The following is a 24399-nucleotide window of genomic DNA, read 5'->3' as shown; positions in this document are numbered from 1 at the left end:
TGATTACTTTGGCTGAAATACTGTATTTTAGCCAACTCCCACAATTCCTAGCCATTATCCAAGCTGAGAACAAAAATCTAAAATATCTGAATGGACTTTGGAAAGGTTTTGTTATGATCCCTTTGTTCAAGTGGTCTTGTTTAAATATGTCCAGGGTTTCTACTCCTGTGAAGTTGATCATACCTATAATCATCCCTGTATTAATATACTAGTAAACATTCTGTTCCTCAAAACTCTGTTAGAGGAGCAGAAGCTTTTCTGGGATATACTTATTGTATTCAACACTCCTTTATGTCAGCCACCTATGATTTAAGTGGGGGGTGTTGCTTTGTTCCTAGAAAAGTGGGGGGAAATGAAAGTGCATGCTTGAGAGACAGAAGAATAGCAGCAGGGGTAAGAGTGGCCCCAGTCTATGTACATCTATAAAAGGAATGCATCTGAGTTTTGTCAGAAAGGCAGCATTCCCAGTTCCACTGGGAGCAAGTGCTTTGCACTTCTGCTAGAGTGAACCCCATCTGAGCTTAGAAAATGATCAGCACTGACAAGCATCTGGGAAAAGCCTTGTCATGTTCCCCCAGTTGCAGGAGGAAATTATGAGCTGGGGCTGCTTAAGGGAAAATATGTGCAAAATGACTTCTAAAAATCTAGTGCATTTTGCTCCCCGAGGAAATAAATGTTGCTCAAGTAATCAAAGTGGGTGGGAAATAGAAAGATGCAGGATCCCTTTACTTAATGAACACCAAATGGCTCATGTTCTGAATTTTATTTCTTTTTATTTGAAAGGGGAATGAGACTGCTTGCACTTGGCAATGGACACAGCTGGGGAAGGCTAACATATCCAGCAAAGCATATATTTAGGAGGTAAAAATGCAAGCTGAAGAAGGGTGAATTTACTGAGCAGAAGTCCTATGATGGAAAAGGGACAACGTAGAAAGGGCAGATGAAAGCATCACCTTCTTCCCTTATTTCTCAAGCAATGGGTGATTGTTTCTCAGAGGTATATTCAAGTTTGGTTATTATGCAAAATGAGATGTTGTTAAAACACAATGCTGCTTTACAATGGAACCTTGGTTATCTTGCAGAGGACTTTGATATAAATCAAGAGTCCTCTACTGAACTCTCTATACTCCCCACCACCCAAGTGTTGTCCTAGCATGGCTTTGTTTCACCTCATATGTATTCTGTAGATGTGGGTTACTGAATTGTACTGTGCTAAATTTGTGAAACTCATACAATGTATAATATTTTTGATGTGAGAGATTTTGGTTGATTTTTGTTTTAAATCATATTTTAAATCATGGTGGATTTTTGTTTTAAGTAATCCCAGTGGTCCTCTGAATCACAACACCTTCCAATATTTCACAGATGAAAACCAGGAAACAAGTGGCCAAGCAATGCTAGAGTGTGGTCAAGGCAGCAAAGTTATTACTGAGTAAGAACAGACAATTCAGGAGTGGACTCTGCAGTTTGCTTTTGCTTGAAGCTACTGGAAAAAGCAAGATTCTTCCTTCTGCATGTGTTGTGTTAATGGAGTACAAACTGCTTTTACAATATGCAAAGGGATCTTGAAGCAGCTTTGAGACTAATTATATGAAAGAAGTTGTAGCATAGGTTTTGTAGACTTTGACTATTTCCTCATCTGCCTCTGAGGAAGTAGATCAAGTCTACAAAAGCTTATGCTACAACTTCTTTTACATAGTTAGTCTCAAAGGTGCTACAGCTCTCTTTCATACTGTTATTCTAGGCTAGCACGGCTATCCTGTGTGATAATCCCATGTACAGCAATTATCTCATAGGATAATGTCTCTGATAACTAGTTTTACATTTTAACTCAGTTTTTAGCAACTGAAGTATGTAAAGAGAGAAAGTGGAAGGAGTGGAGTGACATTGATACCTTCTAAATGTAGCTGAAACAGTGGGATGACAGAGGATTTAATTGAGAATGTCCCGGTCAAACTGAGACAGTCAGGATAGAGTGGGGTTGGGGGGTATGGACTATCATTACCCTGCAAGCAACAATGATAATCCAGGCTACCTGCTATGTTAGTTGCCCATATTCAAGGTATCTAAATGTCATAACTGCAAAGGAGGACAAGGCACCACAAAATGTAGGCTATTTTCGGGTGGTCTGTCCCAGGCCATAAGAACTATATGTGTCCATCTTCTAGAAGAGTTTATTCCTGATGTTTCACCAGCATCTGTGGCTGGCATCTTCAGAGAAATTTCTCTGAAGATGCCAGCCATAGATGCTGGCGAAACGTCAGGAATAAACTCTTCTAGAACATGGACACATAGCCCCAAAAAATGAGAAGAAACTATGGATGCCAGCCATAAAAGCCTTCGACTTCACAAACTGTGTGTGTGTTTAAATGACAAGCTTTGGACAACTCTGGTTCGTACTGAATGACATCACCAGGGACCATCCCTAGATGTCAGATTTTAACTTGGAAACTTCAGGACTTGGGACTACGAACCCTACTCACAGAAGCCACAATCTTATTATTACTCCAAACCAGAAGAGACTTGGTGAGTTGATGAAATTTACCTATACGTTGACACATTGTTAAACAATTGATCCAATGGGATTACATTGGGTCCTTGTTATCCACTGGGGTTTGATTCCAGGACCTCTCCCCCCCCCCTCTCCCGTGGATAACAAAATTCGTGGATACTCAAGTCCCATTAAATATAATGGCACAGTAAAATGGTGTCCCTTATATAAAATGGGGGAAAAATCAAGGCTTGCTATTTGGAATTTATGCTTTTTTAAAATATATATATATTCAAGCTGTGGATGCTTGAATGCATGGATAAAAAAATCCATGGATACGGAAGGCCAACTGTACTCTAAATTGGGAATAACATGCAAGATTCTTGCCAGTATATGTTAACTCAAAATATCCAGATGAGGGGGGGAGGAAATATCCCTGCTGACCTGAAGAAAATAGTACAATGTCTTAGCAGACAGTGTATAATATTTACTTAATCTAGTGTAATGCTTATGGTTCTCATCTATGAGCAGATGACACAGCTAAGCACTTTTGTTATCAACAAAGCAAATGTATAATTAGTAATTTGGACTGTTGAGCACTGACATACTTAAGATACTGCCACCTCCTAAGTGACATCACCACCTGTTTGCTTATAATAGTATCATCCCCCAGCTTTCCTATGAATGAATTAGGGCAAGGAAGAGTATACTTAGTCTAGCCTATTTAGAAAGGCCTTGCTTCTCTGAGTTAGCCTTGTCAAATTTGATTCCAATGAAATGCTTTCGCAAATATCCAGCATGCCACAGTCTCAATATAGACTGGGAGATACTTAATATCTGAAGTATTGCAGCAATTCAGCTTCTTCTAGCTATTTAAATAAAAATAGAGAAAATATTCTCTGAAAAGTCACCAAAGGGATATTCATATGTGAGAGCTGGCAAAGCACATGTTAGAGGCAGCAACCTTAATATGCCTCAGTAAGAGTTTAGGCAGATCATGTATTCATGTAATTTCCTGTTTGGCGGTATCAGCCACAATCTCCCTATTACAGTTAGTCTGTAGTTAATATTAAGAGCTATAGCCATGGTAGTCTGTAGAATCAGTACATAGAGAGATCTTGCAGCACCTTTGAGACTAACGGAAAGAAAGAAATTGGCAGCATAAGCTTTCGTAGACTTCAGTCTACCTCCTCAGATGCATTTGGTGGAGACTATTGGTGTAGTTAATATTAGTTTATTTGTCCTCCTTTTTGTAATCTGAAGTTCTCATTTTCTTCTCCTTGTTTGAAGAGCACATGTAACACAGCCTTTCACCATGGGATGAAACTTTCTTTTGGCTGAAACTTTCTCATTACATAAGAATTTGATATTCTTCTCTCCATGTAAAATAAACTATGGAAGTGATTTGTTAATGTTGCCTACATTTTATTTGCTCTACCACAGCTTTATGTTCACAAATATGGATCTTCAATTTCCTAGTTGTTACGCCAATATATAATAGGTAACGGGGAAAGGTATTTCATATATAATATCCATAGTGTTACAGGTAAACAAGTTCACAATGTGATACTTTAATTCTAAAGTAGTGGAACACACATTATATTTGCCATGTATAAATTGATCTGCAGACTTTTCTCATCAATAATGTCACCTGGTGGTTCTAAAAGATGCTTCTTTTTACTCTTTAGAAATATATTCTCAAATTATGTTCATATTTAAAAGTTAGCATTAGGGCATTTTTACATCTTGATATATTTTCAAATATGAACTGACACTTATCTGTAATGTGAGTTGTATGAATGTTAATAATATAGCAATCTTATGCAGTTTTCTATCCTCATCCTTATTTTTCAAGCGTTCAGTTTTATCCATACTTGCGACTTCCCAACTGTCCTGCTTCAATGTTATGTGGAAGTAAACTGTGTTTTCTAAATTCCTGCTTAAAAGCACCCTGTTGATTATAAAATATAAGATGGTATATTTGTTAAAAAAAACTTGCAACACATCTTAAGTTTTCAGATTCTGTAGCAAACATGAACTTTGCATTAATCAATGATATAGTCCATGAAAAAGTGTAAGTGTGTGTGTGTGTGTGTGTGTGTGTGTGTGTGTGTTTATTGCCTTCAGGTCAACCCCAACCTATGGTGACCCTATGAATGAGACATTTCCAAGGCTGTGTCCATACCGCAGAAATAATCTAGATTGACAGCATTTAAATTGCCATGGCTCAATGCTATGGAATTTTAGGAACTGTAGTTTGTTGTGGCACCAGAGCTCTCTGAAAGAGAAGGCTAATTTTTTCACAAAACTACAGTTCCCAGAATTCTACAGCATTGAACTTTGGTAGTTAAAGTAGTTGCAACACAGATGATTTCTTCAGTATGGATGCAGCCCAAGTTGCCCTATATTCAACAGTACTGTTTAGGTCTTGCAGGCACAGTGCCATCCACTTTTCCTGCTTGCTTCTACTGTACCAAGCATAATTATCTTTTCACGAGCCATGCTTTCTCATGATATGTCCAAAATACAGCAGCCTCAAAGTAATCCTGGCCTCCAGAGGAAGTTCAGGCTTGATTTGTTCTAGCACATAATTATTTGTCCACAGCATCAGCAAAACTCTTCTCCAACACCACAAATCAAATGCATTTATTTTCTTCTTATGAGGTTTCTTTACTGTCCAGCTCTCACATCCATATATTGGGTTGGGAATTACAATGGCACCGGCTGTCCTACTGTTCAGTGAGATGTCTTTGCACTTGAAGATCTTATCTAGTTCTCTCATATCTGCCCTTCCAAGACTCAGTGTGCAACTACACTGTAGTAATAATGCAGTTTGACATCATTTTAACTGTAATGGGTCCATCTTACACAACTTTGGGGTTTGTGGTTTTGTAAGGCACCAATGCTGTTTGGCAGAGAAGGCTAAAGACCCTTTAAAACTACAAATCCAGGGTTTCAATAGAATGGATCTGCAACACCTAAAGTGGTGTCAAACTACATTATTTCTACAGTGTAGATGGACCCCCTAGTCTTCTGATTTCCTGACTGCAGTCTCCATTCTGATTCATGATTGATCCAAACTGTGGAAAATCTTTAACAATTTCAATTAGTCATTGACACTGAAGTTGTATAAATCTCCCATGGTCATCGTTTTTGTTTTCTTAATGTTTACTATTAAGTCTGTCTTAGCATTTTCTTCCTTGACTTTCTTCAGCAATTCAGGAATGTAGGTAGGTAGGGAGATACTATTTTATTATTGTCACCATGTGTTGTTTTATAAATAACACTGGAGCATGGTACTTATGTGTCCTATGGTAGATATGGAGTGCACTACAATAATCCCTCATTCTCTTTCCCCATAGGCTACTCTAATGCTTTTAGTGGCCCTCCAGTGTAGAGAGATTCTGTAGTGAGGTGCCCTTAAAGCTGCAATTTGTATTATTTCATCTTTGTTAAATCCTCATCTCCAGTTCTCAAGTTCAACCCTGTACTTGGTAAACCCATGCACAAACTGCCAAAGGCACTTTGAGTGCACAATTAGTGATCAGATGTGAAACATTTAGGATGGCTGCAGGTAAGATAAATATGCCAGCTGAAGAATAACTCAACAGACTGCCAAAATGTAAGAATAACCTTTTGGCAGAAAAGAGAGAAAATCAGTGAAGCTGCTAAGAATATTGTGTTTCTGTACTCAAGAAAGCTGAATATAGAGAAGTCCATAACAATGATACACAGATCAACTGCATCTTCCATCAAAAAGAATCTTTGCTTCACTATCAGTGGAGAAAGGTGAGAAAAAGTCTATGTCTCCAAGAGAACAAACTTTTCTAAAAGCACTTTTTAAATATATTACTGTGTTAGTCTTAAGTATATAAGGGAAAGGGAGCAGGAAGGAATCTAGTTGCATATTGAAAAGTAACTAAGGGCCCTTACAGAGAGTCCAACATAAAGCTGCTTCAGGTCACTTTGGAGGTATACTGTTTAAATGATGCATGCATCATTTAAAAAGCATACCTTCAAAGTGACCCGAAGCAGCTTTATGTTGGCCTGTCTGTATGGGTCCTGATTGACTTTAGCATGAGTCTTTGTGAATTTCTTCAGATGCAATGCATCTGAAGAAGTGGGTTGAAATCCATGAGGGCTCATGCTAAAATAAGCCAGTTACTCTAAAAGGTGCCACTAATTAATCTTCCCCCCTTGTTCCTAAAAGAAGAATGAAAGGAACTCCATAACTGTTTTTAACAAGGAGGGCTGAGTTTTTAAATTATTTTTGCCTACTTGAATGTACTTGTGGGGCAGAGGCACATTATTTTCCCCATCCATTATCATTCAAGCAACCTTAAATATGAAGACTTTTATAAACACAAGGTGTGCTTAGAATTACCCTCTGTGCATCAGTGTAGCTTACTCCCAAGTAAATGTGCATAGGATAGACTGCAAACACCCGTTATTATTTCTGTGAGGGCTCAACAGCAATGCCACAGAAGTCTTGGTGATCCAGTTTTGCCAGTGTACTTCTGATCAATGATGCTTGAGGAGAGATCAATTGTGCAGAAGTCCTGATGGTCCAGTTTTTCCAGATCATTTCAGGGGCAAGGCTAAGCTCTCTCCACCCCAGACAAGTCTTGGAGTGGAGGGCCTTGAGGCCTCTCTGCCAATCCCTTCTTGGATCCATGGAATGATTTATATTGCTTTCACACTTTGGAGATAATTATCAGCACAGAAACCTAGGATAGCTCTGCATTAGCTTTCAGATGCTAGAATAACAATTCTTTGATTAGAAAATTGATCTTTTTCTGTACTGCATTCCAACCACCAAGATTCCATCTCCCCTTATTTTTAAGTCAGTCTCACAGGGCTTTCTCTCTTTCTGTATTTATGTTGTTCATAAACTATACTTAAGAGTGTTCTAGAAAATACATGGAAATAGCACATGAAAGTGCTGTTACGCTTGCTGAAATATATGCATCCTTTTAGATTTTCTATGTATTATTTTTTTTCCCTGCTCTCTCCTGAATGTCATTTCTCACCTTCTTTTCCTTGAAGGTTCATAAGATTGTAAAGCAATAAAGAGGCTCCAGTTTGTCTTTTTGCAGTTGGAGAAACCCAAGAGAGTCCCATGACATTATAAAGAACTGTTTTTCAGCACACCAAATCAACTCTTGAAATGTGTCTGGCCCTTCACAAGAGAAAAGTGGGTAAGAGTGTGTCCTGGGAGACTGAAGTGTTCTGTCAGTGCCATATATGCACCCAAACTGCTGTATTTCTATTGGGAAATATGAGATATGGTAGGAAATGTCTCAACCAGAGTAACTAAAACACTCACTAGGCAGACGTTGAACAGATCACCAGCCCACTCCACTCCACACACAAGATATAAGTAAGAAAAAAAAATCAAACTTACTCTTTTTAAAAGGTATATAAAAGTTTTACTCATGAATACATGTGTATAATCAGCACAGGTTCATCTTCTTGAAGAAAGGTAATAAAAGAAAAAAATACTACATGGCATCAGACGAATCACAGAATCATAGAATCATAGAGTTGGAAGAGACCACAAGGGCCATCCAGTCCAACCCCTTCCATGCAGGAACTCACAATCAAAGCATTCCCGACAGATGGTCATCAAGCCTCTATCCAAAAATCACCGAATAAGGAGACTCCACCACACTCTGAGAGAGTGTATTCCATGTCGAACAGCTTTCACTGTCAGGAAGTTGCTCCCAGTGTTTAGGTGGAATCTCCTCTCCTGTAGCTTTCATCCATTGCTCCAGGTCTTAATTCTCTGGAGCAGCAGAAAAGAAGCCCACCCCATCTTCAATACCACACCCCCTCAAATACTCAAACAGAGCCATCATATCACCTCCTAACCATCTCTTCTCCAGGCTAAATACACCCAGCTCCCAAAGTCCCCCCATGGAGGGCATAGCTTTCAAACCCTTCACCATCTTGGACCCCCTCCTCTGGTCACATTCCAGCTTGTCAACATCCCCTTTGAACTGTGGTGGCCAGAACTGGACACAGCACTCTAGGTTTGAACATGTCACTTAGAGAAGCTCTTATCATATATGCTTTATGGAAGACAGGCAGGGATAGAGTGAGAGGTGTGGGTTGATGAGACCCCAGAGAACAACGGAAGGCTATGTGATGCAGGAAGAGAGGGGCGTGAACAAACACGTAGGAAGTTGTCATAAACTTGTTGTACCTAAACTCCTAGAGAGCAATGCTCAGCAAGTACAGGCATGCAAAGGTTGCTAAATCCAACAATTTCTTTGCTTTTGCAATGACGGGAATTTGGGGGGAAATATCTCTCCATGCTGTTTACCAACATCATGTCCTTTCTGTCCTCCCCCTCTCATTTTGTTTTACACATATGATTCTGATGGCTTCAAATGAACCCTCTGTTTATATTTTGGTCCCAGCATGTGGGAGTGGGCTTGTCTCAGCCTGGAAAGCTCCCAAAGGCAAGAGAGGAAAGGTTGAGGAATTCAGTCCCAATGATGACTGATAATCCCCTTCCTCTGCACATCAATATGCAACATTTTTTTTGGGGGGGGAGGTACGCAAGAGACAATTTTCTAAGCTTCAGAAATGTTTCTAAGTAATATGAAGGATGAAATTTATTTGTGTGATCCCAATTGATGATACCATGCATAACTCTCCATCCTCCTCAGTGTATGGACTACAAGTTCAGAACTAGGCAGGGCTGAAAAATACAACTGTGTGAAACTCTGGACCATAACTCCCAGCCAGCAGAGGAAATATTGAGGCCAAATATGAAAAAAAAACACATTTGCATAACCGTGGCTGACCCTTACACATTTATATTGGGTATAAATGTTTGAAATAGTATTTCATCAAACATGATACTAATCTAGATGAGCCAGTACTCTGCAGCTTCTTATGTTCCTATGCACTCCTGATGTTTAAAGAAGAAAAGGTGAATTTGTTTAGCACTTTTATTCTAGTCAGCATTGCTTCTCAATCTTACAGAAAGCTGTTGTTTTCTTTTTTTTGCCATAAAGTCAGTACCCTTTAAACAACCAGATTAATTTTCTTACTGTGAACATGTTCTGAAGTTAAGTCCAGTGTGTTTCTGTTGGGCATAAACAGATAATTAGGATCCCTTTTTGTCTTTCAGATTCCTCTGTTTGGCATCATAATTATACAAAAACAACTACAACCCAATAATCCACAATTTAAACCTCATGCCACAAAACTTGAGAAAAGTGTATACTTTATTCTTTAATTAAAGAGCACAGATAACTGTAATGCCACATTATTGTTGGTAATTAATGTATTAATTATCTTTAGCCTTTGGGTAGTTCATTCCAGGCATTTTATTTGAACATAATTCTTGTTAATGGGATTTACATCCAAATGAATTTGTTGACAATTGGAGTACAGGACAGACACTTAGTTAATCAAGCTTAAAAATAAAGTATAAAATAGAAGTTATTCACGAAGTACAACAAAGCATTTTGAGGTCTGCAGTATATAGCAACCATTAAGCAACATAATTTAGAAGCATATCCAGCATATACCAAAGCATATCCTGCCTATTAATCAAATAGCTTCTTAGTTAAATACTGTACTGCTGTTGATGGGGACAGTAGGAGGGCCATCAATTGTTTTACCAGGACTCCAGTATGATTAAAAATAGTTAGAAGAAAATAAGATACCTGACATCATGGTGCATCTGGGAAAAGGTTTATTTCTCTTTCACAAGCAGGTGTTAAGGGTGTGTTTGTAGGCAGTTCCTGAAGTTAGAGAGCAATGAAAGGAAAGAAACTGCTGGATGTGGGCATCCAATGCTGTCTTCAGACATTTTTTTTTTGCTTGAGGCAAAGGACAAGCTGGAACCCATCCCCACCCTATTCCATACATAGAATCCTATCAACTTGACTTCTGCACTGGCATAAGGATGGCATCTTCTCCCAGTGTGAAAGCAATGAACAGTTTAGGGGTTAAGGAGGCTTTAATTACTGGTCTGTTCCTCAACATATATTGTTGAATCACTAGGAGCTCGTGACTCCCATTTTTCAGGTATATGGAATCTGCTTTGGGGCTTAGTCTAAGATTTAAAGGAACTGTCTAACATGCTGAACCCTGACTTCTAAAACTGTTTCAGCACCTTCAATAGCTCCTTGAAAGTCAAAATTAAATTCTGAATGGATTCATCACTCCACTGACATGGTAGCCACCAGCTGCCACAGTAGCTACGTCACTGCCTGATATAGGACTGGTCCAGGCTACTGGAATCCAGCCTAATATGCATAGACATAGAAGTGGTGTTTCCCTCACTATCTGCTACCATTTTGACTGCAGAAGTCAAGGCTTGGGTCCCATCCCAAAAGAAAGATAGAGTATAAATTCAAGAAAGAAAGAAAGAAAGAAAGAAAGAAAGAAAGAAAGACAAAGTTATTGAACCCCAGACCTTGCAAATGCAGAGTTTATACTCTGCCTCTAGACTAGATATCTACTCAGATGTTTGACATCAGCGCAGGAAGTAGTGTTCTGCTTGCCTCTGCTGATCTGGGACTTATGCTGCCTGAGGAAACACTGTACTCTGGCACAGAGCACCATAATGTGGGTAACTCATGGGTTTTTATTTTTGGTACATTCCTGACTGAAAATGGCTTGAGGCAGAAAATATAAAAACTACCTCTATGGCAGTAAAAACAGAAACACAGCTTTAATAGTACCTTTACATTTATGAAAGGCTACCCATCTTGATTACCCTATGGCTTTAGCCAAGAGACACATATAGCTTGAAAGTGGATGTAACATATTGGAGCCATATGGTAAACACTCCCTGTAATTCTTCTGTTACACATGAGTATGCCTCACTTTTCTTTTATCAATAATAGGAAGAAAGAATTCATATACCTGCAGCATTGTATTTACTTGATAATTAGCTACACCTGTCAACTTACATGTTTGAATGGAACGCAGTGTGGATGTGATTTATGATTGTAAGCTGCTCCTGTAAAAATAAATAATAACCACTACAAATTTACAGTTGAGTGTCTATTGATTTATATAATTGGTGGTATACTTCATTGTGACAAATTTGGATCCTTTTAGCTGCTTTATCCACAACAATAACATCACAGTGTGGCATTTTCTAATCATTCTGGTGGCTGTGGATTCATAATTGGCTTAAACTGGAACCACAACTATTTTAATCATACCAGACATTAATTGGGAAATGTGCCCAAAATGTGCTGGTTTGGCTATGTGACTAAATGCAATAGAATGATGAAGAAAGACTATATTGGCTGGAAATTCTTGCTCAATAATTATATCTATTCCTGTAATTTCATTTATTTTCCAGCCCCTACCAAACTCATGGTATTGACTATTCTTTCTGTGAATAACTAGCAACTATCTGTGGGATGTTTCAAAGGGAAAAAATGTAGTACTTGTTTTGCATACATAAGACTCCAAAAATATTGCTGGGCACCTTCAATTAAAGCAAGTTGTGAGAAACATTTCTACCTTCAAAGGCTGTTGGATTTCAGTTTCCATCAGTTACAGACAGCATAGACAATGGCAAGGGATCCAGAGAGCTGCACACCATAAACATGTATGGGCCACACAAACCTGAGATAAAGTGTTTCAGATAGCAAAAATGGAAATGGCTATTGTCTCAATAGCTACAAACAGCCACAGTAGATTTCTAAACTGGGTTTGACCCCCTTAGGATGACCATATTCCTTCCTTTAGTGAAAACAGTCCTGTCTTTAAAGGGACCTTCTTATAAGCCTGATTTAAAAAATAAGAAAGGATAGCAGAAGCCCTTCTCTGCTGAAGTCTGGTCTTGAGCAATTCCTACCATATTTCTATTAAATATGGTCTAACAGGATAAGGTCACCTTAGTATTGTCATATCGGAAATGACTTGAAGGCACACAACAACAAATATGTTTCTGTTCAATTCAAAATGTATATCTATACATTAATAATTAGCATGTTTTTATTTTATGGGGATTCAAAATTAAGAGAAATTCCTCCCGTGTGATAAACTCCTTCCTTATTTCCCTGCTGAAACAAACTTGGGACAGAAACAAGGTATGCAAAGACATCTTTTCCACTGAGGTGATCAGTTCTTAAAATCAAGGTTTTAGACTCTTAATGGATAATCCTGTTTTCACTTTCTTTCCTGACTTTGTCTTAGAGTAGAACAGGAAGAAAATACAAAGTCTTTCTTTCTGTTCAACGCTATTTTATTTTAAATCTATTTCATTCAAATTCAGAATAGGCTGTGGAAAAGAAGAACAGGTTTTTTTCCTTACAGTGATGGCAGGATTTAATGTGACAATGAAGGCTTTTGGTTTGTGATCTCATAAAAAGTATGTGACTTTGGTGGTGGTTGTTTATTTCTTTAAAAGCATACAGCAAATTCATTATTTTATAAAATGCTAATTCCATCAGAGCTAAATAAAGCTTATAAACTGAAAGACAGCATATACAATGTGCTGGTGCATTCCACACAATCTAAGTCCGTTGATTCATCCAGAACTTGGGAAGGCATTGATGCTCTTTTTTTCACTGTCTAGGTTTCATGTACAGCAGCACAAGTACAAACTCCTGAAAAACACTGTAACAGCATATATATATATTTTAAAAAAAATGCTCTGGTGGATTTGCTTCTTCTGTTTCCAGCCTTCTTTCTTACTTTCCTCCTTTTCCAGGTTTCCTCATCAGTTTTTAGTATAATCCTGAGCAAAGAGGAAAATACAGTCTAAGGAAGATGCAAAGGGATTATGGAGCACCTTCAAAACTAACTGTGTGAAAAAAGTTGTGGCATAAAAATTCATAGACTTAGGTCTGCTTCTTCAGATGCAACCAATTATTTGTAATTAATCAATCAGCTACGCAGGCATTTCCAGATCTGGATTCAGATACTGAACTTTGATAGCATAGATTTGTAAACAGCACAATGTGCATGGGAATTATCTCAATTTATATAAAAAACAATAACATAGTTTGAGTTATAAGACAGTAACTTGCCTGAAGGCATCCAGTAAACTTTATGGTAGATTATGTATTTTTAAACTTAGATTTTCTCTATCTTCAGTCCAAAATTCTGTTCCCTACACCATGTTGTCAGCCTCGGAGCAAACCTGTTTTATATAACTACTTTCTGTTCGTATATTTTGTTTCACTAACACTATTTTATTTTATTTTTATCCCCCTTTTCTCCCAATACAGGATCCATGATCGCTCACGTTTGCATTTAAAATACCACAAATGTTACTCTTTACTAGCAAGAATAAAGCCCACAAAGAAATCAACAGAAAATGTAAAGAAAATGAAGATTCAGTTAAAAGTATATAAAAACAGTGTCTAATAGATATTAAATTAAAATGCATTAGAAAACAATAACAGAAAAAACAAATCAATTCCTTAACCTTATAAAATGTTTAAAATATGAACGTACATGAACGTGTTAATGAAAATATGCACATTAAACAAGCAAAACATTTTTATTCATATGCTATGTCAAGTGGAGGAAGTGACGTCCACATGCAGATATAAAGGGCATCTCAAGGGTAAAAAGTTTGAGAACCACTGGTCTAGAAGATCAAGCCAGCAACATTTATCTCACAAGCTGATATCCAAGGTTCCAAGATGGTGTCTGTACATCAGTGTTCCTCAGACTTGTATGATGTTACATGTTGTTTATATCAAGAATAGGAAATCTTATGTTAGAGTCCAGGCCTCGGAGGTTGAGAGGAACTGCTGGACCTCTTACCCTTTCCCTCCACCACTCCCTTCTCCTTCTGTGTCATGTCTTTTTAGATTGTAAGCCTGAGGGCAGGGAACCGTCTAACTAAAAAGATTGCATGTACAGCGCTGTGTAAATTTACAGCGCTTCATAAATAAAGGTTAATAATAAATAATAATAAGAGTGGGAAAATCTTTGAGAAGTTTCTTTATACCAGAGAAAAGAAATCCCAAGGGCAACCTTTCATCTGTGAGCCACCTTGGGTCTTTATGGGGAGAAAGGAGGCATACAAATGAAATAAATAAATAATTTTTTTAGGAAGCTGGAGGAGATGACATGTGGTGGAACTAGAGCTGACAATGTGTGTAGCTACCCCCACCCCCTCACTGTAGACACTTCATATTCATTCATACACATACACCTCACATTATACACAAATCAGCATTGCTAGGGGAGCAGCAAAGAAATCTAGGATATTATCTCTTCCTGGGTCAAAACTAGCAGAAATTTCTTTTCTGTGCTCTGAAAAATAGAATGCACATAGATGAATAATTTGAGAATTACCAGTGCAACTCCCAGTATACTGCTGTACAGTTTCCTGTATGCCTGTACAGCAGATGATAAGGGAATAACATTCCATCTTCCTCTAAACTTGTCTATGTAGTAAACAGCTGAATAGTTTACCACTCAATGTGGTGGTGGTTGATTTGAAAACGCTATCTTCCCATGTGCTTTTTAGGACTGGACCTTCAGGAAAGGGCCACACTTTGACAAGGTAGATACATCTGACCTGTGGTCAAATGCTCCCTATTTTATTTGTACCATATGGCCACCTTTCATCATTTGGTTCTCTGCTAACCATTTAAAGAGATCTTTCCTGGACCCTTTGGTTTTCTTGGTTTTCACCATTTTGGATAATTTAATTTAAAACAACAACAACAACAACAAAACAATGGCCATCTGCTCCACCAGATCTGTGGAGGACTCCATTTGTTTCCTCATTCCATTATGAGAACTTGTGTTGTTGTTTTTTAAAATGTTCTGCTTCTTCTTTAACCAAATTATAAAGAAGATGTATTCTCTTATGGATGAAAGCAAGTCAGGAGAAAAGTTATCATTGGTACTTGGTCTGCTTTCATGACTTTGCTCCAGTGAGTAGAATCACCAGGTGTCCTTCACTCTATTTAAGAAAAAACAGGGCAGCTTCCTGAGCTTCTTTTCAAAAACAGCTCAACCATTTTTTAACTGAGACTTTAAAAAAGAAAGTTCACCCTGAGGCATAAACTAAGCATGGAAAATCTCAGCCAAATGATTAAATTTTGTCCCTGAAAAGAGTTTTATAATAGGCGACCTCAAATATAGTTATCTGTGCCAGCTTGACTTGTAATAAGATGAACTACAATACATCCATCCAAGGTAAAAATCATTGGAGAAAAACAAGGCCCTTTAGAAAGAGAGGGAAGAGCCTGTTTCCAAATCCCTTTATATATCAACATCTGTTTATGCACCATTCAGGCATGTAATTACAAAGCTCTGATTTCTACTTTTAATGCCTCAGTCTGAATACTTCTTCTGCCTGGGATGTTACATCACTGAGATGAATATAAATATATGAATTTATCGTTATTAATTTGCTATTTATTATGGTGACATTAATCACAGCAATGCCACCTCCTGGAACAACTTGCCTCTTAATTTTGTTTGTGGTGTTGAAAACCTGCCAGAAGCTAGAAGGTGAACTGTGCGCAATGAGCAAGGCAAAGGTAGTAATTTTTCCCCACTCCTTATAAAAAGTGTGATATCTATTCTCCCATAATTTTCATACTTTCTTTTTGTTTCTTTAACTCTGCCTAACCTCTTAATTCTTAGTAGCCTTTTCAGCTGAAGCTTAACATTGTTGGAAAGAGAAAAAAGAACATTCAGCACAGATTGTAAACAACCAAAGCGAATGTGAAGCTCATCATGCCCCAAAAAGGTCTAGGCTGAATGTTACATTTTTAGTTGGTGCTCACTTCAACCATGTAGCCTAGCACACTTATTTATTCCACTAGGATCACTTATAGCTAAAATTCTCTCTAAGAAGCTGTGATCACTTACAACTTTTTACAGTGTTTCCAAGGTGGACATGCCATGAAATAAGTGTGTGACTCATTTTTCACATTATGAAGCAGAATTGAGTACATGTTGATTTAAAAAAAAAAGAATGGTGCAAATCTGAATAAAAACATCTTTACTTTTGCATCATTCTGTTTGAATCACCTGATATATTCTAAATGTCAAATACACACAGTCCCTTTCATTTATATAAAATGATCTTATTTATTTCAATTTATAATAGTTATTTAAATATGTACACCGACTTTTTAAAAAAAGTACAGTGGGACCTCCATATCTGCGGACTTGCCATCCACAGATTTAAGCATCTGTGGATGGCAAGTCACCTAATATCCTGAATGGTGGTGCATGCACATGACTGTGCTGCCATTGGGGAAAACAGAGGATTACCTGAAGTCCCATTGTCCCTAATGGTGGCTCAACTACATGCACATGCTGCCACTGGGAACAATGGGACTTGAGGTCCTGTGAATTTTGGTATACCTGAGGAGGGGGTCTGGAATGGATTCTCCATGAATACCAAGGTCCCACTGTAAAGTCAATGGTAGTGGTAGTAACTGATTATATCAGATTAGGAATCAAAAACATCTAATCCCAAATATTAAGTATGCATCCAGTCTTACAGCAGCAGTCTTGATTGTTTGTTCACCACAGAGGAAACAACCTCTACAATGTTCATGTTGCCCTAAGTGGATGTGCTGCATAGTTTCCCTCCAACTACAGATGCTCTACATTTAACAGACAAATGCCAGGCCCCTCCAGATATTTTAAACTACAATACCCAAGATCATTGGTCATGATGACAGGGACTTCTGGAAGATAAGGTCCCAAACATCAGGTCAGTCAAAGATTTCCATTCCCTGTAATAGATGATACAATGTATCACATGAAAAGTGTGAAATGTGTGGATTCAATTTTAAATGTATGAAATGTATGAGTTCAAATTCTGTGCACATTTTAAAATTTCCTTATAATCATTCCCCAAATCATAAATAGGATTAGGATTTAATACCTTCATCTAAAGAACTTTAAGTGTGATGCTTCAGCACAGAAGACAAATGCTATTTTAGTCTGCAACAGTGATGTAACATTCCAGGTATAGTTTTCAAGTTGAGGAAAGGAATAATTCCACTATTTTCTGTTCTAGTCAGGCCTCATCTGGAGCTCTACATTCAGTTTTGGGTGCCTCGTTTCAACAGGTATATAAATAAGTTGGAGCAGAGACAGACAAGAGATAAGGAGAACAAAATATGCTCAGCTTGCAGAAGAGCACCCTCTTTAAATACCTCAAGGTATTTACAGACAGGAGGGGGAAGGCATGTTCTCTGCTGCTTCAGAGAGTAGGACCAGGTCAAATGGTTTTAAGATAAAGGAGAGTACATTACAATTGAACATTAGGAAGAACTTCTTGAAAGTAAGAGTAGTTTGGCAATGGGACCATTTACATAGGGAGGTGAGTTTTTTGTAGACTCCTTCCCTGGAAGTCTTCAAAAAAGAGGCTGGACAGCTACCTGCCGGGGATGCTCTAGCTGGAGATCTTGCATGGAGAAGAGGGTTGAACTTGATTGCTCATAAGCCCCTTCCAATGTTATGACTCTATGAAAGTAAATGAGCACACATGTCATCTTAGTAATGCTTCTTTATTATTAAAAAAAGTAGCCAGACTTTTTTAAAAAATAACTAGACAATGGTCTTTAACATGCAAGTTTACTCAGTTTGTTGCTATGCTTGGAAAAGCTACGTTTTTGTACTGCAGCTCTCAGAATCCCACAGAAAGCTGCATAGTCTAAAAAAAAGAAGTTAATTTTTCCAAGGTCTTGTTGCTGTCATTTATTCCACATTCAGCTTATTCAGCTAATATGAACTTGTCAATTGTCATACTCTTTATGCTGGACTGATATTAGTGAAGTTCCACTGTAATTTGTGGGACTACTTTGGAATATGTGAGGTATGATCCATGTGCTTGAAAATAAAGTTTATATAACTGATACTTGGTAGGCAATCTTGGAAGTCTATTTACCTAACTCAAGGGTTTATACTGCTTGCAGCAATACAACAATATCATGGTGTTGCTCAACATTACTTTGAGATTAGTGGCCCTCACAGTCTGTAATGTACTTTTCCTAATGACGCACCTAAGGCCTGATCTATAATCTGTTTATCCCTACCACCACACCTAAGGCTCGGAGGAATCCAAATAATTTAATCCTAAAATAAGTAGAAAGCCTTTGGCGATGAAGGCAATTAAGCAATTTTCTCTCCTGGATCTAGGACAAACTCACTACCCTTCAGATCAGGTCTTTTCATTGATATTTGTTTGAGGGAGGTCAATGTCTGTCTTTGGTAACAAGTCCCCATTCATATCTGATTTCCTTTACCTGATCTGATAATCAGATGGGACGTTCCCCCCATCTAAGCAGAATGGAGGGATGCAGAACTGTGAATAAGCAGAATTTTAACTGCATAAGCACAAGGCAGAAGCTTTAGCAATGAGCAACCTAGTTGTTGTTGTTGTTGTTGTTATTATTTCTTACCTGCCTCTCCCCATGGACCAAAGTGGGGACAATAATAATTAACCATCAAACATCAGTCAAAACACAAAAGCTAAACACACACATATAATACATCGAGTAGTTCTGTCTTCTATTGTACCAACAAAATATATGTAGATTTTATGTGTAAAGAAAGTAGTACATTAGCTATTGTTAGGCAAGGTGTTGGAAGGTGTGATAGCCTCTCATCTCCAGGCAATGCTGGATGAAACTGTTCAGTTATATCCAGTCCAACCAGATTTTAAACCCAAGTTTGAGACAGAAATCACCTTAGTCATTCTGGTGGATAGTTTACACTACAACAGACAGTGGTAATTCAGCTCCCTTTGTTCCCCTGGGTCTCTTAACAGTTCCTAGTACCATTGCCCATATTGGCTGCAATCTTTTTGTCTGGTATAACTTCAATGGTGTAGACAACAACATTGAAGTAGATGGTAGTAATGCAGATGGTAGTGTACCAGGAGGTTACAGCAGTGACAGCATAGAACATCATCCCTCTCAAGAAAGAAAGCTGCCTTGATGGTTCACCAGCTACTTGGAAGCCAACAGGGCTGCTTTCTCTGACAAATGAGATAGATTTCTTTTCTGTATCTGCCCCTGATCACTGTGCACCACTCTAAAAATGTCTTAGGCTGTATAAGTCATCAAGAGCTATTATATTTCTCTATGATTTGTCTGGGTTAGGTCTGGGAGGCAAAGTACTCTGGTTCTTCCTGGAAAAGCCATGATAGAACATGGAAGAGATTTAGCTGTTGGCCAAGACGTGCTACAATATTAATCAATTTATCTCTCATGCTATATAAAATCTAAAGCTAACAATTGGGCAGAGTCATCTGTAGATGTGATTGTTCATCCTGGGCAGGTTGTGGAATCAATATCTTGACTCAGTTTCTGGAGATTGTTCTGGAGAGGAAGAGAGGGAATAACTAAGAATTTGACTAGATCAGATGAGGTTACTAAAAATACCAAATTTCTAGTTGCAGCTGGGACCACTGAATCAGACTCGGCCTCTGAGGGAGAGAATAGGCTGGTCCAGCATCATCAGGGGCTAGCCTGAAGATAGAGGCTCCTCCCTCCATAACTGTCATCTTTCAGCCGGTGAGGGAGAGAATAGGTTGGCCCAGCATCATCAGGGGCTAGCCTGAAGATAGAGCGCCCTCCCTCCATAACTGTCATCTTTCGGCCGGTGAGGGAGAGAATAGGCTGGCCCAGTTCCACCAGGGCTAGCCTGAAGAAGAAGAGCCCTCCCTCTAGTCCATCTGCCTTGGTCCAGGCCTCAGAGGGAGAGAAGAATGCTGGACCTGATCCCCTCCCCCCCTCATCATTCCCTTCTCCTTTTGTGTCATGTCTTTTAGATTCTGGTAGTCAAGGTCTGCTGTCCCAGCCCAGGATTTCCTCTGCCCCATCTCGGATTCGCCCCTTTTCACTCACTGCCCCTCACTCCTGGAACCTTTTTCCCCCGCATACAAGAGCCATCTCTTCTTTAACCAGCTTCAAAATGGAGCTGAAGACCATCCTGTTCAGAGAAGCGTTCCCAGGCATTGCATAATTGTCACTTGCTTTTTGTTGTTCTTTTGTTGTCTGTTTTATTGAATCATTTCCTGTATTGCTATGTATTTTATATGTATTATCCTACTAGAGAGGCCCCTTCCCCACCACCTTTCCCTTCTCCTTTTGTATCGTGTCTTTTTAGATTGTAAGCCTGAGGGCAGGGAACCGTCCAATTAAAAAGATTGTATGTACAGCGTTGTGTAAATTTACAGCGCTTTATAAATAAAGGTTAATAATAATAATAATAATAATAATAATAATAGTAGTAGTAGTAGTAAGCCTGAGGGCAGGGAACCATCTATTATCCCCTCTGTTGTAAACTGCTCGGATTCCCAGTGATTGGGCGGTATATAAATAAAACCTATTATTATTATTATCAATTACTGAATGGTAACACCTATATAAACCCCATTGATTCAATAGCTATGGTCTAGTAGGAACTGATAATTGGGTTTAGGTCACTAACCGCAGTAGCAGCTGGTGGATTCCATCCCAAAGGGGTAGCGAATTTGTTTCAGAACATCTTCCACATTTTAAAGGAGTTATAAAAGATACTGGGTTGATTTTAAAAATAAGGTCCAGAACCTTGGTTAGCTTAGTAAAGTTGGGAATAAAATCTTTTAGTCCAAACCAGTTGCTGGTGCAGACTAGGTGTAGAGTAGGTATGGGAGTGCTATAACTCTCCAGATGTTTTTGGACTGCAGCTTCCAGAATTCCTTACCATTGGTTATGCTGACTAGGACTAATAGAAGTTGTATTGCAGTCCAGCAACATCTGGAATGCCTTACTTTGCCCTCCTCTGGTTATGGAGGTTATTTCAATGCCTTCATGGTTTACTTTAAGGTTATGTAAATCATCTGTAGTCGTTATTTTTTGTTTTCTTACAATTCAGCTGTACACCTGCTTTTGCACTTTCTTTCTTGACCTTCTTCAGCAATTTAGGGCTAAATTGTTGCAAAGATTTCATTTACCTACATCACTGCTTATACAGAGGTCACTTTCTAAAACTCTTTTTACATACCAATCCATGGGATAACTAAGCTGACAGATGAAAGGGGCTTTTTTTTCCTTAGCAGGGGCCCCATATCTACTGAATATACTATCTCCTGGAGGTGTGAAGTCCCTTCATTGCAGGCCTTTAGGAGAACCTCGAAGATGTATCTCCAAAACTGGTTTATTGAGTTTCTGAGAGAAAATTATTTCAGCTGTAAATATGTTTAAATAGCTCTGCTTATTTGCTATATATGATTTGGGTTTAATGTGTATGGATTTTAGAAGTGGCCTTGAGATGATTTCTTCTTAAACCAAATTAAAATAAATAAATAAACATGATGAAGGCAAAGCTGACATTTTCAACTGGAAAAGGTTAGCCATATTCTTAAATCTCTCACCCTGAAATGAAGCATTTAAAGTGCTTAACAGGCTGCATCATGCCACTGCCTGAAGGAATAAATGAAGGATTTTCATAAAGTTAATGAAAGTAAAAGTAGGACAAGTGGTAGAGGAAATAACTTTCTATGCAGGAAAGGCTCAATCCTTGGCCTATCTGTTTAAAATGGGTGTCTATGGGAAAGACTACTGTTTGTATAAAATCAGGTGGAACTATTGCCAGAAAGAATAGAAAATATTGGACCAAATTAGTTAATAATACAAACTCCAGATATTGTTGGGCTGCACGTCCTAGCATACCTAGCAAGTAGTGCCAAATGTAGGAATGCTGGAAGTTGTTGTCCTTTAACATTACAATACCTATTCTTAGATGAGATGGACAAACAGGCTGAGCTGATATAAAGCACCTTCCTATATATCTCTGCTGGAAGTGTGACCAGTTGCAATGGAGAACCAGTCTTCTGTTAACTTCTAAAATTGTGTGGAACAGTTTTTTTAAAAAGTGCAGTTTACCAGTGGCAATTAGAAATGGAAAAAAAAAATGCATCTCCTGAAATTCTATGAGGTATGCAAGCATAATAGGGAAAAGGAACCCAAGAGTGAACCTGAACATCATACAAATCTATATTTATATAGGTATATATTCAGACTGCCCAAATGAAGCAGCTTTTGGCCACTTTGGATGCACGGCATTCAAACAATGCACACCACCAAAGTGGCTAGAAGCTGTGCAGAGGCTGTGCTCTGGTTCTTTGGACTGGAGCAAAAGGAAGCCAGCATAATCCAGCTCTTTAGAAGTGCTGATCAGCCCTGCTGAGCATGGCCTGCTTTCAGAGTAGGCTGTCCAGTCAGTGGGGTTTGGACCTGCTTCTGGCCAGAGTGGACTCAGGCCACTGTTCCATGCCTGTCTGCACTGGCCCTATATTTAATTATATAAATCTACCATATGAAGAGCAAGTCAGTGTGGTATAATAGTTTCAGTGTTGCACTATGACTCTGGATACCAGGTTTCAATTCCCTGGGCAGCCATGGAAAGACACTGGTTGACCTTGAGCAAGTCACATATTTTCAGGCTCAGAGGGAGGCAAAGCAACTCTCCTTTCAACAAAGCTTGCCAAGACAACCACATGATAGGGTCTTGGGATGTGTTAGGGTCACCATAAGTCATAAATGACTTGAAGGCAGATGATCACAACACACATATGAAGCAGGGAGAGGACAATTACATTCTGACTGGACAAGTCTGCCCAAATTTTAAGATCTGTAGGGGTGGGCTTTCTATTGGTCCTGCCACCATTCAAAGCTCATTTTGTGAGGACACAGGAGACACCTTTCTTGGTGGATTCTCCAGAGGTAGCTGTGGACTTCCCTTCTATGTGAAATTCAGCTGGAGCTCTTGCTGATCTCTTTTTGCCAGCTGGCAAATATTTTTTTTTTAGACATGCCTTTTATTCTTAACTTGTAGCGGAAGTTAATGGGGTATGCTATCTTTTTATCTTTTTTATTATGTTTTAAATGCACTTTAAATTGTTTTATTTCTGTATTTTTAATAAATTTCTATTTAATTGCTTTTTAAACTTTTCTATGAATGATTTTAGTAGTACTTATATTAAAGCTGTACTTCAAGCTACCTTGGTCATGTCATGTGAGAAAGGCAGGATATTAATTGAATAAAATAAATGAATGAAATGTATATAAATATTTGATATTATTCTAATTGTAGCCTTTGCTTGTAGTGAACTGCCTATTTTGATTGTGTCCATTTCCCATCAGATTTGGGGGGGGGGGGGAGGGCCACTAATGAGTTAACAAACAAGCATTGAGACAGGTGGTGGAAATGCTTCTATCACATTACTTGTTGCTAAGTGCCATTAAGTCTAACTTATGGTGACCTTATGAATGGTGGCCCTCTGTGGTTGCTGACACACTGCAGAATTAATGAACTTTAACATTGCTTTAACGGTCATGGCTCCACCCTATGGAATCCTGGGATTTGTAGTTTGTTGTGGCACCAGAGCTCTGTCAGTGAAGGCTAAATATCTCACCAGACTATAAATCCCAGAATTCCATAGCATTGAGCAGTGGTGTTACTAGGGTTGGTGTCATCCCATGCAGTGACTTATAGTGTCATCATCCTCCCCATTCACTTTCTCTCATACTACACCATACAGATGACTTAGCAAAGTTTATTGTACTAATGTACAACAATTCCCATATATCATTGAATTTGATGGTAATAGTTATGACATAAACAACTAGCAAAATTAAAATTATACTTTTAAATTATCAACAAATTTGAAAACAAAGCACGTGGAAGACAAAATAGTATTGGTCCTTTACATCCACAGATTCAACCAATCATGGTTCAAAAATATTCACACCCAAAAAGCAAACCTTGATTTTGCTATTTTATATAAGGGACACCATTTTACTACATCACTGTATATAATAGAACTTGAGCATCCACAGATGTTGGGGTCCACAGGAGGTCCTTGGACCAAACCCCAGCAGATAATGATGGTCCACTGTGCACATGTAAGAAACTCTATGTGCTATGACAAAAATGCA

This window comes from Sceloporus undulatus, chromosome 3 (assembly GCF_019175285.1).
Source record: "Sceloporus undulatus isolate JIND9_A2432 ecotype Alabama chromosome 3, SceUnd_v1.1, whole genome shotgun sequence".
NCBI classification, from domain to species: domain Eukaryota; kingdom Metazoa; phylum Chordata; class Lepidosauria; order Squamata; family Phrynosomatidae; genus Sceloporus; species Sceloporus undulatus.
This window is presented reverse-complemented; position numbering follows the sequence as displayed.